This window comes from Dasypus novemcinctus, chromosome 5 (assembly GCF_030445035.2).
Source record: "Dasypus novemcinctus isolate mDasNov1 chromosome 5, mDasNov1.1.hap2, whole genome shotgun sequence".
Lineage (NCBI taxonomy): Eukaryota > Metazoa > Chordata > Mammalia > Cingulata > Dasypodidae > Dasypus > Dasypus novemcinctus.
This window is the reverse complement of record NC_080677.1, coordinates 162,454,772-162,469,925: the sequence shown is the minus strand read 5'-3', so window position 1 is coordinate 162,469,925 and position 15,154 is coordinate 162,454,772. Positions and strand designations below refer to the sequence as shown.

Genomic DNA, 15,154 nt, shown 5'->3' with positions numbered 1-15,154 from the left:
TCAATCAGTTAGGCTCCTGTTTACCATATGGGAGGCCCTGGGTTCACATCCTGGGGCCTCCTTGGGAAGGCAGGCTCGCCCGCACGCCGAGGAGAGCAGTTGGCCTGCAAGCGCGGAGGTGAGCCGACTGAGCTAGGTGATGCAACAACAACAAAAAAGGGAGACAAGCAAAAACACAAAAGAGCGTGCAGCGAATGGACACAGAGAGCAGACAGCAAGCAAGCCACAAGGGAGGGGGGGTATAAAAAAAAAAAGTAAATACAGCAAACATACTTAATGGTGGATTTCAAAAGCTTTCCCTGTGAGACTAGGACTATTATAAGGATGCCCGTTATCATTGGTTCTATGTTATATTTTACTGGAAGTTCTAGCCAGTAGAGTAAGGCCAGAAAAAGACAGAAAAGCTATAAGGATCATAAAGGAGAAACAAAAAGACCATATATTTGGAAATTTAAAAACTCACTTAAAAGTAAAACTTAGGTCAAAGAAGAAATTATAGTGGAAATTAGAAAACATATGGATTTCAATCAGAATAAAAATACTACATTTCAAAACTTTTGGAGTCAAATAAAGCACTATTTAGAGATAAATTTATCACCAAATAGACTATAGTAGAACATAAGAAATGCTAGCGTCAGCTTAGGCTAAAAATTAAAATATGTATCAGAATAAACACAAAGGAAGCTGAGAGAAGGAAATGATAACAATAATAGCTGAAATTAGGGAAATAGAAAACATTAAATACTAACATCAGAAAAAGCAAAAAATTGAAAGGTCTATTAAAACAGACAGACTTCTAGCATGATTGATTAAGGAGAACTATAAAAGGAATAAAACAATATTAAAGAGAAAATAAAGGATAAAACCTGAAAGTACTGTGTAAAATTTTTAAATTGCAAGAAAGAATTATGAAAAACTGTGGGAATACATTTTATAATTTAAATTACAGGGCCAATTTTCTAAAAAATGCTATTCAAAAATACTGACTCAAGCCCTGAGCCTCAACAGACTCCAGCTCCTACAATCTGATTTATTGGACTCATCTCACTCAGCTAAGATGGAGTTGAAGAAGGACAACCACCACACCATGGAGCCTAGAGTGCCTACAACTGAAAGCAGGAGGATTGCATCCAGTAACCATGTGGAATCTGAGCCTCCTCTTGACATAGAGGTGCAACGGACACAACCAATCCAAAGTCCACAGAGAAAAGGTGGCATTGGAGTGGGAAAAGTGGACATGGTGGCTGATGGGTATGGGGAATGGCAGGAAGAGATGAGATGTGGAGGCGCCTTTGGGACTTGGAGTTGCCCTGGATGGTGCTTCAGGGGCAATCAGCGGACATTGTAAATCCTCCCAGGGCCCACTGGATGGAATGGGGGAGGGAGTGGGCCATGATGTGGACCAATGACCATGAGGTGCAGAGATACCCAGAGATGTACTTACCAAATGCAATGGATGTGTCATGATGATGGGAGTGAGTGTTGCTGGGGGGCGCAGTGGTGGGGTTGAATGGGACCTCATATTTTTTTAATGTAATATTTTTACAAAATCAATTAAAAAAAATTAAAACAACAACAACAACAACAAAACAAAAACAAAAACAAAAAAAATACTGACTCAATAAATGAAAAATATGAATAGAGTACAAATACGTACCTGCAAAGACAACAGTTTTAGACTGGTTTATAGCTAAATGCTACTACATTTCAAAAAGGGAGAATTTCAATATTATGCACATTGTTTTGGAAAGTTGAAAAAGAAGGAAGCTTTAGCAATTCATTTGATGAAATTACTATAGCCTTGTTGTTGAAATCAGGAAGGATAATACAAGAAAAAGAATTTATAGGGAATTCGTCTTTGTGAACACATCAAAATCTCAAACAAAATACTATATTAAAAAATCCTTTCTTTGGATATATCCCGGAAATGTAAATATAATTTAACCTGAGAAATGCCTATTAATCCTTCTGTTTCTAGGCATGTGATAGTAGATTGCTTGGACCCTCCCACTGAAAACACTGAAAATTTTAAGTAAAAATAAGAACCGAGAAAGAGAATACGTCACCCTCTTTCCATGGAGTAAACCTTGGGAATCTGAGCTTTTGTTCTGAAGGTTTAACGGAATATGAAGACAACAGTCAAAGGCCAAGGTGGGGAGAGTGGTCCAAAAGGAAACCAACCCCCTTTAAAGCTAAATATAAAATGTAGAAGTTAATGAAAAGCCAACTCTGTGCAGCCCCCGCTTCCCACCTGCGGGCCCCTTTGTGGCCAACGGAGACAAGAGTCAACGTGCAGCCCTTGGGTCAGGAGACCACACTGATAAGTCTGGACACCTGGTTTTCCATTTGGAAAAAGAAAACACCAAATCCTTATCTCGACCCCACACACAGAAATTACCTCCTTAAGGGAATAAAGACATAAACGGGGACACCAAAACTTTAACATGTAGGAGAATATCTTAATGAGCTTGGGGTAGAGAAAGATTTCTCAACTAAGATATGAAAAGCACAAACCATGAAGGAAAAGACTGATAAATACGACAACAAAATTTTTAAAGATTTAAGACTGCAATCTAGGAAAAAATTCTAAATTCAAAAAGAAGGACAAGAAGAGCCACAGAAATGCCCATAGCTCAACATCATAGACTGCTTCCGGAAAACCCAACCAGTGGCATTCGATACTTTTATATGATGTTTTAAAACATACAAACTAATACAGTAAAGAGTCTATCAAAATCGCTTACAGAATAATAACTCAGAATTGTAGCAGTGGTGGAGCGGATGGGAGATCCACTTTGGAAGAATATACAGGGGACTGCAAAAGTATCTGCAATACCTTATTTCTTAAACTAGTGGTGGATATGGATATTTATTTTATCTACTTTGTACTTTCAGTACTTAATATATTTTTTAAATGATCAGGAGAAATTTAACAGTCAAATTGATGATCACTTGGAAACCAATCAAAGTTGTTTCTGTTTTAACATAACAGTACAGGTTTATAAGTAAAAATCAGTAACTGTAAGTTGAATTCAAAGGCTTGAATAAACGGAATATTATTTAAATCACAAGTGTGAGTATATCATTCTGGCCCACAGCCTCTTTCAGACATTAAAAATCCCTGAAAACTTCTCTTCATACACATGAAATATGCCTCCCTTTTCTCTACAGTGTGGGACCCACAGGCTCATTTAGTATACAGATGTTAAGATTAGCTGAATTAGGAATTAATTTCCCAAAATGAAAGATTTATGTTTTGTATATTAATGGAGCTTTTAAAGTTAGACTTACACATGCATTTGATCAGTCAACCATTGTAAAATGCCTACTCTATGCCAGACCGTGTATTTTCCGATGATACGAATAAGCTGTGAACAAGATACATAAAATGCTCTTAAGTCATTAGCATGATTTGTTTTAAGAGTGCTTTCTTACATCACCAAGGTATCTAATTGCTAATGTCTGACTCAGGCAAACTATTTCTATCTAAATAGTCAAGCTGTTAGTGGCTATTTAATATACTGTGTGTGGGGGGAAATCTTCTTGAAGATGGCAAAGAAAATGAGGGAGTTAATTCCATTTCCGTTCGATGTTCTAATGGAATATTTTTTTCCAGACAGTTCACATATGTCTATTTCCCTGAATGCACCAAGGGTTACAAATTTAGAATCAAATGTTTCTGACCATAAAGGTTAATTATCCAAATCTTTAGCCACATAAACCTGTATGAGGCCCAGGCAAGGAAAAGTGCACAAACAGCAATATATATTGCAGTAGAAACTCAAGTTATGAGAAACCATGAAGACACCTCAAAATAGAGCAGAATAGTCCTAGTTATCTTAGGTTGCTGCTGTTTTTCCTGCTATAGTTATCATCAGTAACACTTTATATTTTAAGTTTTTTGCAGGCTTTTTTAACGCTGTAAAATGTGATCCAAGCTAAGCTTTGGACTCTCTTTAAATCTGCAAAATCATGAGCCAACAAAGGCTTTAACTTTGGGTGGAAGATGAGCCAAAGGAGTCTGAGGTTGACAGACATAGTTTGGTCATTCAGTATTCATGGATGGCACAAAAAAAATAAATGTTTTAGGAAAACAACTCTTTTGAATGTCTTGATAGCTTCCAAAAAACAAACAAATGAACACCTAAATTGAGCTTTGAATTTTTTCTCTTAATTATTGACATGGTTGGATTCATGGCATGGTAAATTTGCATATGTATAATTCAATCCATCTACTAAATGTAGCTATATTTTATTTTTGGCTATTTGCACATGTTATTCACGCAGCACATATTTACTGGGTGCCAGGCTCCCTTCTAGACCCTGAAGTGAGCAAAAACAGGCACGGTTCCTCTCCTCCTTCAATTTCCAGTCAAGCGGGGCAGGGAGACATGAATTAAATAATCCCCAAACCAATAAAGGAGCATCACTGTGATGCATGCTAGGAAAGTGGAGCACTAACCGTGGTCCTTAAGAAGGAGCAGGCCAGGCAGGCTTCTCAGAGGAGGTGGCCCTGGTACAGAGCCCAGAAGGTGCCTGGGCTGAAGCAGGGAAGAGGGGCCATGTGGCTGGAGGAGGGTAAGAACTCCTGAAAGATGCAGAAGCAGGGGGAGCTTGTGCAAGACAAGCCAGGGAGGTCAGAGCAGGCCCAAACAGGAGAGGTAGTCGTTCTCTTCCCACATGTGCATTTGAGAACGCGCCTCTGTCTGTATGATGGGAACAGACTGGGAAGAGGCTGGAGTGAGAGAGAGCCGGAGGCTGTGAGGGGTCTCAGGAGGACGGATGGGGAGGGCTGAGGAATATGGCCGAGCCTCACTGTGCTCAGTGGTCATGTTCTGTGAAGTTGCTGTGGACCCTGAGTTGGCAAAAACCGCACCCCTGCTCCCAGGGGAAATGCAGGGTTAGGTTCCTGCAAGCCTCTGGTCACAGCACTTCCTCAACCGATCGATACATAGTCTTGTTTTACATGGCTTTCTGTTGAAGGACAACTCATTTAATGTATCTTGTTGATTACTTAGCATTGCACGCACAGCCAATGGTACTATCTCTCATGTCTGAATGAAGCTTATCTAAAACAAGTATTTCCTCTGTGAGGCACACGACACAGCCTTCTTGCGCTCAGGAGCACTAGACAGCACTTCAGCACTACACCCGGAGGCCATTTTAAAAAGAGACTCACCATAGCACAAAAATGCGAGAAACATGACACTAAGTGGACCGTGGAAATACACTTGTTTACAGTATGAAACCTGAAACAGGAAGGCAGAATGTTGCCTCGTTGGACCTCCATTGGGAACATGCAGGTGGGTAGCTCAAAATTCTCACCACTCTGTGCTTGTCTGCAAATGAACACAGAAGTGCCACAAGTTTTGGTTGGGGTAGGGGCAGTGTTTACAAAAAATTGTAGTGAGTAGGTGAATTCATGAATGTGGAATCCTCAAATAATGAGGATCAGATGGAGTTTGGAGATGGAATATATGACAATAAGGACTATAATCAACTACACAATTAAAGCTAACGGTGAAATCATATTCAGTCTAATTAGTACATAAATCTTAATGATAGAAGGCTCATAACTACATTATGTTACATTATTGTAAAAGTAACTTTGGCCCTGTAGTTTGAACTCATATCTCTTAGAGAAAATTTACGTTTACTGCACTGACTGAATTATATAGTTTGTCTGTAAATATTCCTCATTTAAAACTCAAATCAGGGAAACGGACTTTGGCCCAGTGGTTAGGGCGTCCGTCTACCACATGGGAGGTCCGCGGTTCAAACCCCGGGCCTCCTTGACCCATGTGCAGTTGGCCCATGCGCCGCGCTGATGCGCGCAAGGAGTGCCCTACCACGCAGGGGTGTCCCCCACTTAGGGGAGCCCCACGCTCAAGGAGTGCGCCCGTAAGGAGAGCTGCCCAGCGCGAAAGAAAAGTGCAGCCTGCCCAGGAATGGCGCCGCCCACACTTCCCGTGCCACTGACGACAACAGAAGCGGACAAAGAAACAAGACGCAGCAAAAAGACACAGAAAACAGACAACCGGGAGAGGGGAGGGGAATTAAATAAATAAAAATAAATCTTTAAAAAATAAATAAATAAAACTCGAATCATTGTCATTACATTCATTTTTGTCAAAGTGATAGATTTTGAAAAAAATCATGAACTTTGTGATAATACTTTTCTTATTTAGCTTTGGGTGAATTTTTACCCTTTTAAGTGTAAAATCCTGGTTTTATAAACTCCTTGTATAATCTCAAATTTCACTAAATTAAATAAAATCCCATCAAAAGCATCCCCTTTGCTTAAAATTTTCCTTTAGTAGTATATCTTTTTCTTTTCTTTTTTTAAATTAGAGAATTGTGGGTTTACAGAATAATCATGCTCTAAATACAGGGTTCCCATATACCACTCTATCATCAACACCTTGCCATGGTGTGGGACATTTGTTATGATGATGAAAGCACATTTCTACAACTGTACTGTTAACTGTAGTCCCTGATTTCACTTAGCATTCACTGTGTCAGGCAGTTCCATGTTTTTAAAAAATTTGTTCTATCATCCTATGTACAAACTAACATTTCCCCTTTTAACCACATTCATATATATATTTCAGTGCCATTAATTACATTCACAGTGTAGCGCTACCACCCCCACCATCCATCACCAAAACATTTCCATCATTTCAAACAGGAACATTTTAGGGCTCAGCTCCCTATTGAGTTAAATTCATATGCATAAGCATAAAACTATAGAAACTTTAAAACTTGTCTCGTAAACTCAAAGAAAGCCCCAATGCCTTTGCAACATCTCCTGTGTCATTCCCGAGCATAAGCTTTAACATAATGTAATCCAGTCTGCATTTCCTGTTGGGACCCGAGTCAGCTCTAATGCAAGCGGCTCGTGCGTGGGGGGAGAGCCAGCTAATGTGACAGCTGGGAGCTCCCAGCCAGGCCCCACGGAGTCGATTCTCGGTTCAGTTCCGTGAAGACTGCGTGGCCGGGTCGTCCTTCCATCCTGCTTCCTCTCCCCACAGTCCTTCCTGGGAGGCTGTCCTTTAAGTGGAGAAGAGGGAGAGAGCAGGGCAGCCTGGGGCTGGGCCGGGCCGTGAGCAATTTCAGGGTAAGCAGGGAGAGGGCTGGTCTGGTGGAGGCGGCCGCTTCTCCGCAGAACCCAGAAGATGTCCACACCTCTGCCAACGGATGGATGGGCTCCTTCACCCTTCCAGAGGGGAAAACCACGGGAGAGGAGAGGGGGGTAAAAAGACCACGGAAACCAAAACAGAGAGAAGAGATTCCCAAACACACCCTGGTGTGCTCTGCAAGTACTGACCTGGGACTCAGTGCCAAAGGCAAGCAACTGTTTTGTGGCTTAACGTGTGTATTTGGGATCTGAGTACATGACAACAAGAGTTTTGTGTATGGTAAGGAGCAGAGCGTTCACACCCTTCCAGATGTTGTTCGTATGCTTAAACAAGGGCTTTCGCTTGCCGTTAGTGTGGTAAATTACCTTTATTCTTTTCCTCTTATCTATTTATTTATTTTTTTAAGAGGCTTTAGATTACATAAATGTTACATAGAAAAATATAGGGGATTCCCATGCCCCAATCCCGCCCCCTCCCACTCTTTCCCACATTAACAACGTCTTTCATTAGTGTGGTATGTTGGTTACAATTGATGAGCACATAGTGAAGCACTGTTACTAACCGTGGACTATACATTATAGTTTACACTCTTTTATAGATTATGACACAATTTTATAGGTGATGACAAAATGTAAATGGCCTGTATCTGTCATTGCATTGTCATGCAGGACAATTCCAATGTCCCCAAAATGTCCCCATATTACATCTATTCTTCCCTCTCCCTTCCCTCAGAACCTCTGGTGGCCACTGCATTTATGTCAATGATAAAAGCTTTTCCATTGCTAGAATAATAGTGTCTTTAGTAGAATAATAATAAGTCCATTGCTAATTCCTCAGTCTTGAGAATTTGGGGATGGTGATGCCCACCCACTGTGTTCTTATTTGGGAGGGGGCTTAGGTTCTACAGGGCAGATGGATGGAGCTATTTGCTTGCAGTTGCAGACACTCTCTGTTCCTTGGGATGGGCATTGTCCACTATTATCTCCTTCTTAGTTGTCCTGAATGAGTCCAATGAACTGGAGAGTAGGTATTGCAACTCTGCTGAGATTCAGGGCTCAACTGGAACATGAACATGAACAGACCAAAGTTTTAAGTCTCTGGGACATATATTTAGCAAGCATAGTGCTAATTATAGGTTCAAATAAAAGGGGCAAAAGAGCCATGTGTAGGAAACTATAAATGAGTCTAACTCTATTACGCTGGGGAGTACAAAATCCAAAGTATGGCCCACTGACAGGATCCTGAATTCTTGAGCTTGTGTGCCCTGCTTATAGTGTCTAGATGTCTCCTGAACCGTCAGGAGTCCTGCTGTTTGAGGAATTATTTACTGTGGCAGTCAATGAGATCTTGCTGAGACATGCATAAGCATTACCTCTGGAACCACCTCCTGACTCACTTTGAAATCTCTTAGCCATAAAAACTCATTTGTATTTAATATTTCCCCCTTTTGGTCAAGGTCTTTTTCTGGATACATTGCTGGTTGGCACTTGGTAATAATCCCTAGGTGCCAGGAAGGCTCATCCCCAGGAGTCATGTCCCATGCCAGGAGGAAGATAGTGCATTTGTATGCTGAATTTGGCTTAGAGAGAGGCCACATGTGAGTAACAGGAGGCATTCAGGAGGTAACTTGTAGGCAATATATAATACTAGGCTAAGTTTCAATTTCACAAGAAACAGTTCATAAGTACAGTCATCAATATCAAGGGCTTGGTATAATGGTCTGTCTCCCTTCACTAGGTACTTCCCTTGTACTCAGGGGATTCTTGCCGTCCTATTAGAGAATGTAGCAGGACTCCCAAGGATGGGAATTTAATACTCTTTCAGTTATTGTGTGGGTCTTCACCCACCGAAACAATGCCCCATGAACACTTGAACATATTCTTATGCCTTAGAGGCATGCCCCAGGTGCACACCTCCCCTCAAATCCAAACCCCTGCATCACTGACACCCCACACCAGTGATCCTCCTCTGCCACAGTTGTGACCCTGTTGTGATCCAAAACCTCTCCAAACATGAAGGCAACAAAATAACTAAATAAAATTGTAAGAAAATGAAATGACTGTAGTTTTAAAAATAACAAATAAATTACAGGAAAAAGTTTAAAATTTTGAAATAATAAAAAAATTTTTCAGACATTGTGTCTTTCATCACTATAAGATGTGTTGTCTTGTATGTACAGTGACAGTATATTCCCCGAGTGTCTTTTTTTTTTTTTTCATTTTATCTTCAAAGAAGCTTTAGGTTACAGAGAAGTCACATAGAAAATATAGGGGATTTCCATCAACCCAACACCCTCTCATTTTTCCACTCTCCCCTGTTAATAACATTTTACATGCAGATGATACATTAATTACAATTAATGTACAAATATTGAAGCACTGCTACTAACCATGGTCAATGGTTTACATTATGGTTTATATTGTATACTGTACACTTTCATAGGTTTTGACAAAATTTAAAACGGCCTGTATCTGTTATTGCAAGAGCATGCCGAACAATTCTAAAGCTCTAAAAGTGCCCTATGTTCCATCTCATCTGTTCTTCCCTCCCCCTGCCCTCGGAACATACAGTAACCACCAAGTTTCAAGCTTTGAAGAAGATTCATAGTTACTGGCAATAATATTAAGGGCTTGCCATATTGGTCTACTTTCAACCTTTATTCTTCCAAAGACATATTTAGAGTCTGACTTCCCCTTTCCAGGTGCCCAGGCTGACAGAGCTTTCTATTTTCACACTTTGTTTCCCAATACTGGGCATTGCAATCATCAGCATTTCCAGAGTCATTCTGATGATTCAGTACCGTCAGGAAACTGCAACACAGGACTTGTCCTTTAATCAGATATGATCCTTGTTCCATTCTACATTTACTACCTCAGAGCCTAGCACCCTGGGTCACAGTGGATAGTCAAGAAACTCCAGTGCCTGACACTTTGGACTCCCTGGGACAAAGCAGCCCTAATGCTGGCCACGTGTAAATTGCCATGCTTCATGTTATCACATCCAGCTGCCTTACGCATAGCTCATTAGTCCCAGAAATTTTTTTTTTAAGATTTATTTTATTTATTTCTCCCCCTTTCCCCCCCCCCCCATTGCCTGCTTTCTGTGTCTATTCACTGTGTGTTCTTCTGCCTCTGCTTGCATTGTCAGGCGGCACTGGAAAACTATCTCTTTTTGTTGCATCATCTTGCTGCGTCAGCTCTCCATGTGTGCAACGCCACTCCTGGGTGGGCTGTGCTTTTATCACCTGGGGCGGCTCTCCTTGCAGGGCACACACCTTGTACATGGGGCACCCCTATGCGGGGACACCCCTGTATGGCACAGCACTCTTTGCATGTGGCAGCACTGCGTGTGGGCCACCTCACCACATGGGTCAGGAGGCCCTGGGGATTGAACCCTGGACCCTCCATATGGTAGGCGGATGCTCTATTAGTTGAGCCACGTCCACTTCCTAGTCCCAAGAAATTTGCTCCCTGACCAAGTCCCAGGAGGTGGCTTGTGCCAAAACACTGGCTAATACGAACATTTCATGCTGGATCGGGCCTGACCAGCCCTGTCCCTCGGAATCTGTGCTTAGGAGGCCCAGAGAGTAGAAGTGAGGAGAAAGCACTAGAAAGAAGCTGGGCCGTGAGCACAGCGCTGGAAGCCCCCTAGCAGCCATTGAACTTAGAGATGCCTCTGGAACAGGAGGGGCTGCTCCGTGTCGCCGACAGCGGTCCCTTCTCCAGGGAAGCCAGGCAGTGCAGACATGGTTGTGCGTCTTTCTGAGCCACCCCCCATCTAAATTAATATACTAAGTGGACAGAAGGGCATAAATCCTTGACTTTAGGACTCATGGAGTCTTAGAAAATGGGAATGAAAAGGATCTGAGAAGTCAAACAATTGGACTTCAGTGAAAGCCCAGCACATCAACAGAAGAGGCAAACCGCGGGACTGAAGCAGGAGGGGGCAGCCCAGGGTGACAACGGGTCAATATTCCCCTTCTCCCACCCTGAGGGATCCCCTTGGAGAATATCTGGAAAACTCCAATTCTCGTCCAAACCTAGATATTTAACAAGTAAGGAAACTGGCACGCTTTCCAACTGCCCTTTGCTTGGGAATAGCGTCAGGTGTTTCCAAATTTGGTTCAAGTTTGGATGCCCAGTGGCAGCAGGGGAAGGCAAAGTCCCCAGAGCTCTGGTATGAAAGCAGAAGGCTGGAGGAGGGCAGTGGGGGGAACATGCAAAGGCTGGAGCTGACCGTCGGGAATGCAGCCGGGGCAGCAGTGATTCCCAGCAGGAAGGAGCGGCCCTGCTGACATGACCAAGGAAGAATTCAGGCAGGTGCTGAATGGCTTTCAAAGTCAGAAACACAAGCAAGGAGAATGCTCCATGGATCCCCCTCTGCGAGGTCTCAGGTCTGTGGATTGAGAGACCCTGTGAAGACTCAGGGCTTTTAGGGCAGCTGTGCCCTTGAGGGCCAGATGTTCCAGAAAGCAGCCAGCTTGGTTCCCTGGGTGAGAACTGTGGATGGCTCTTGGGCTGAAGGCAACGAAGGCTGCGGTGGCGGTCTGATGGGCCCAGCAGTCCGGTCTGTCCAGGACATCAGAGGCTTCGATTTAGAAGACCCTGGCCACAGCTTACAAAGGAGAAGACAAGCCCAAGTGTTCTGCTGCCGACAAACCGGCTTTGTGGACACCCCGAAGCGGGAGGGGCCACTGTGATGACAGCGGTGGCTGGAGGCCACGGACCCTGAGTGGCGCTGTCCGGGGTGTGGGCTGTGGCTTTGAAGGAACAGATTTTGGGAACGAAAGATACTGGCTTGTCAGAGCTGCTGGAGGACAAGTTGGGTGCAGATGGCCACGTAAAGATGGCCAGAGACCAGAACAGCCACCGTGGAGTTGCCACAGCCACTGCCAGTCCACCGCGTGGCCGACACTGCCAAGGGACTTGTGGACAGAGCAGGGGAGGAATTTCGTTTTAAAACTGCCCCTTATTGTGTGAGATAAGACACTTGCATCACTGAGGAGCCGAGTTGTGTTTGAATTCTGTGACATCATTACAATGGGAAAATGTTATACTACTTTAAGTACTGCTAAAAACAGCTTTGTTATTTTGAAGACTGGCTAATGCTTGAATTCCCATTTTTCAAAAGCATGTATAAAGCTTCACCTTTTAAAAGAAAATTGAATTCAGTATGTGGGGGGGGAAAGAATCATGCAGTGGAAAAGAGTTTTTCTAAGTATTACTAATATTAAATAGCTTTATTCCATTGATATCCAGAGCCAATCAATTGAGAAAACTTTATTGTATAAGATTTCTAAACTGCATAAATGTGTATCAAGGTTATATATGATTGCTTCAAATAAGCTAAATGGGAGGGTATAATTTACTAGTTGAAACACCATCAGCTCCTTCTTTAGTGTTAAAAAAGCCTCCTAGTGGGTTTTTAAAAAAATCAATTTTATTGATATGTATTCATAAAGCACACAATCCATCCAAAGCATGCAATCAATGGTTTTTGGCATAATAACATAGCTGTGCACAACATTTAAAAAGTACTAAAAACCACTGATTCACTGAAAAAAAAACCCACTGAACTGTACACGAATTTTATGTTATGTGAATGTTCTCAATTTATCTCAAAATTTTATAGAAGTCTTTTGTCTTTGGAGTTAGGCAGATCTGAATTTGAGTTGCGGTTCCAAATGACAATGGAAAAGTATTTAACCTCTAACCAATGGACAAGGAATAAAGCCTTAATTTTCAATCTGTAAAATCAGTATGGTAAGACTAGCTTTGCACATATTTTTAAAGGATTAAATTAGAAGATAACACAAAGCTGATACTATCTTAGTGAATGGCATCACTATCCTTTCTGTTTACAAGAAAGAAACCCAGAAATCACCACAGACAACCCTTTCATATCTTGTTGTGTAGACTTTGGGTTCTAAATATATCGTTTTTAATGATAAATGCAGTTCATTATTTATTTGGATGCTTAAACCCTCACTAGGTTTTTACAAGCTGGTAAACACTGACAAATTTTTTCTCCCACAGAACTATAACCACACATTCCCAGATACTATAAATACATGGTTGAATTAATATTAATGCACATTACTATTTTATCAATTATACAATAACAGTATATCAAGTATCCAAATATTAAGTTACACAACTCAAAAAGCATATAAAATATTAGATGTCTGCTGAATTCTTTAGCAGAAAACTACTTTTTTTGCAAGAGGTTGTAAAAAGAAGGAAAAAAATCATACTTCAAATAAAAATAACAGCTGGTAAACAACTTCCAACGGATATGGAAAAAATACAAGATTTCAGAAATTTTATGATTAAGAATTCTTGCAGCCACTGTAACAAAGCATCTCTACCTTTTAAAGAATATTAACTAAATTAAAGAACATATTCTACTTGTTCTGCACAAGACAAAAGCAACATTTTACTAAAAATATTCAATACCCCATCCCATTCATTTGTCAGGCCCTCCTGGTTAAGTTGCACCCCAAAGTGCAAACATTGAATTAACTGTAAAGCTCTTTTGGTCTGGAGATATTGAAGACATGTACTTCTGTACGATGCAGAGTTTCAAAATGGAAGTTTTCTCTAAAGTCACAAAATGAGATGTATAGATAGACATTAAAGAATCACCACAAGACTTGGTAAAAATCCAACAAAATTTAATGATTATGCAAACCTGATGTATACTGGTATGAATGTGGAAGATGTAAACATAAAGTGGATAGGCAAATAAACAAATAGGCCCTACTTTCAGTGTTTGAAATAACTGAAGGAATAAACCATAGAGTGTTCCCAGTTCCTGGGGTTTTAAGTTCTGCGTGATACTAAAACTATACGAGTATTGTGCTGGGGATTTTGCACCTAATCTCTCTAAATCTCCTATATATTGATAAGATTCTGGCATGGCAATCGATTTTAAGAAGACTTAGAACAATCCTGCATGATTTCAGGAGGGGACAATTGTTGGAAATGATAAGCCATTTTAAATGCGACCAGCAAGACTCTCTTGCTAAGTGTCCAGAGAAGGCTGATTATAACCCGCAGAGCTTGCAATTCTGTCAGACTCTTGGCATGCTAAAGCTGCTTTTCAATACTCTCGTGGAAGCATCATGGGATTTGTTCACCAACATGTTGGCTAATATGGATTACAAATTAGGTCCTCTTTCAAGTTCTACTTTCCAGGCAATAGCATCAGGCACCCCAATTTTATTGAATGCAGCAGTTGTTTCTGTGACCACTGGAGTCTTTGAAGCACAGTTGCATTTTAGGATGATACATCCCCAAACGCAAAAGTTACTTGCTGTCAAAAAGCTCCACTCCACTTTTGTTTTATGAACTGCACTGCATCTTCATATTTCATTCCACCTCCAATCAATGCTGGGACAACTAGCATTGGAGCTCTCCCAAGACCTGCACACAGTGCACAGCAGTGCAGCAAGCAGGTTCTTCACGCAACTTAATTTTTACAAGACTTAACCAATCGTCAACAATCTGGTTGGATGGTGGTGCACTGTCATCAAAAGGCCAATCAAGAACACGATGCCTTCTTTCTCCACAGGAGCTGTATTGTAAGTTGCTTCATGTACTCTTACTATTGTGGTAAGTCCACACTTCTTAAGATCCTCTAGAAATCTCTTAAGGTTGCATTGGTTGGATTGAGTGTGATAAGAAATCTCATGTTTTTGTATGTGACTCCACAGGAGTGGGGCAGTTCATTTGAGTCATTTTTTATTTTATTTTATTTTAAAGACTTATTTATTTTTAAAATTTATTTCTCTCCCCTTTCCCCTGCCCTCTGTTGTCTGCTCTCTGTGTCCTTTTGCTGTGTGTTCTTTTGTGTCTGCTTGTATTCTTGTCAGCAGCACCGGGAATCTGCATCTCCTTTTCATTGCCTCATCTTGCTACGTCAGCTTCTCGGGTGTGCAGCGCCACTCCTGGGCAGGCTGCGCTTTTTTCCATGCTGGGTGGCTTTCCTTGCAGGGTGCACTCCTTGAGTGTGGG

The 15,154-nt window shown here is 41.5% G+C and overlaps 1 pseudogene; it reads right to left on the bottom strand.

The window, feature by feature from the left end:
• Nucleotides 1-14,298: 14,298 nt before the first annotated feature.
• On the bottom strand, nucleotides 14,299-14,878 carry LOC131278440 (protein tyrosine phosphatase type IVA 1 pseudogene; annotated as a pseudogene).
• Nucleotides 14,879-15,154: the final 276 nt, after the last annotated feature.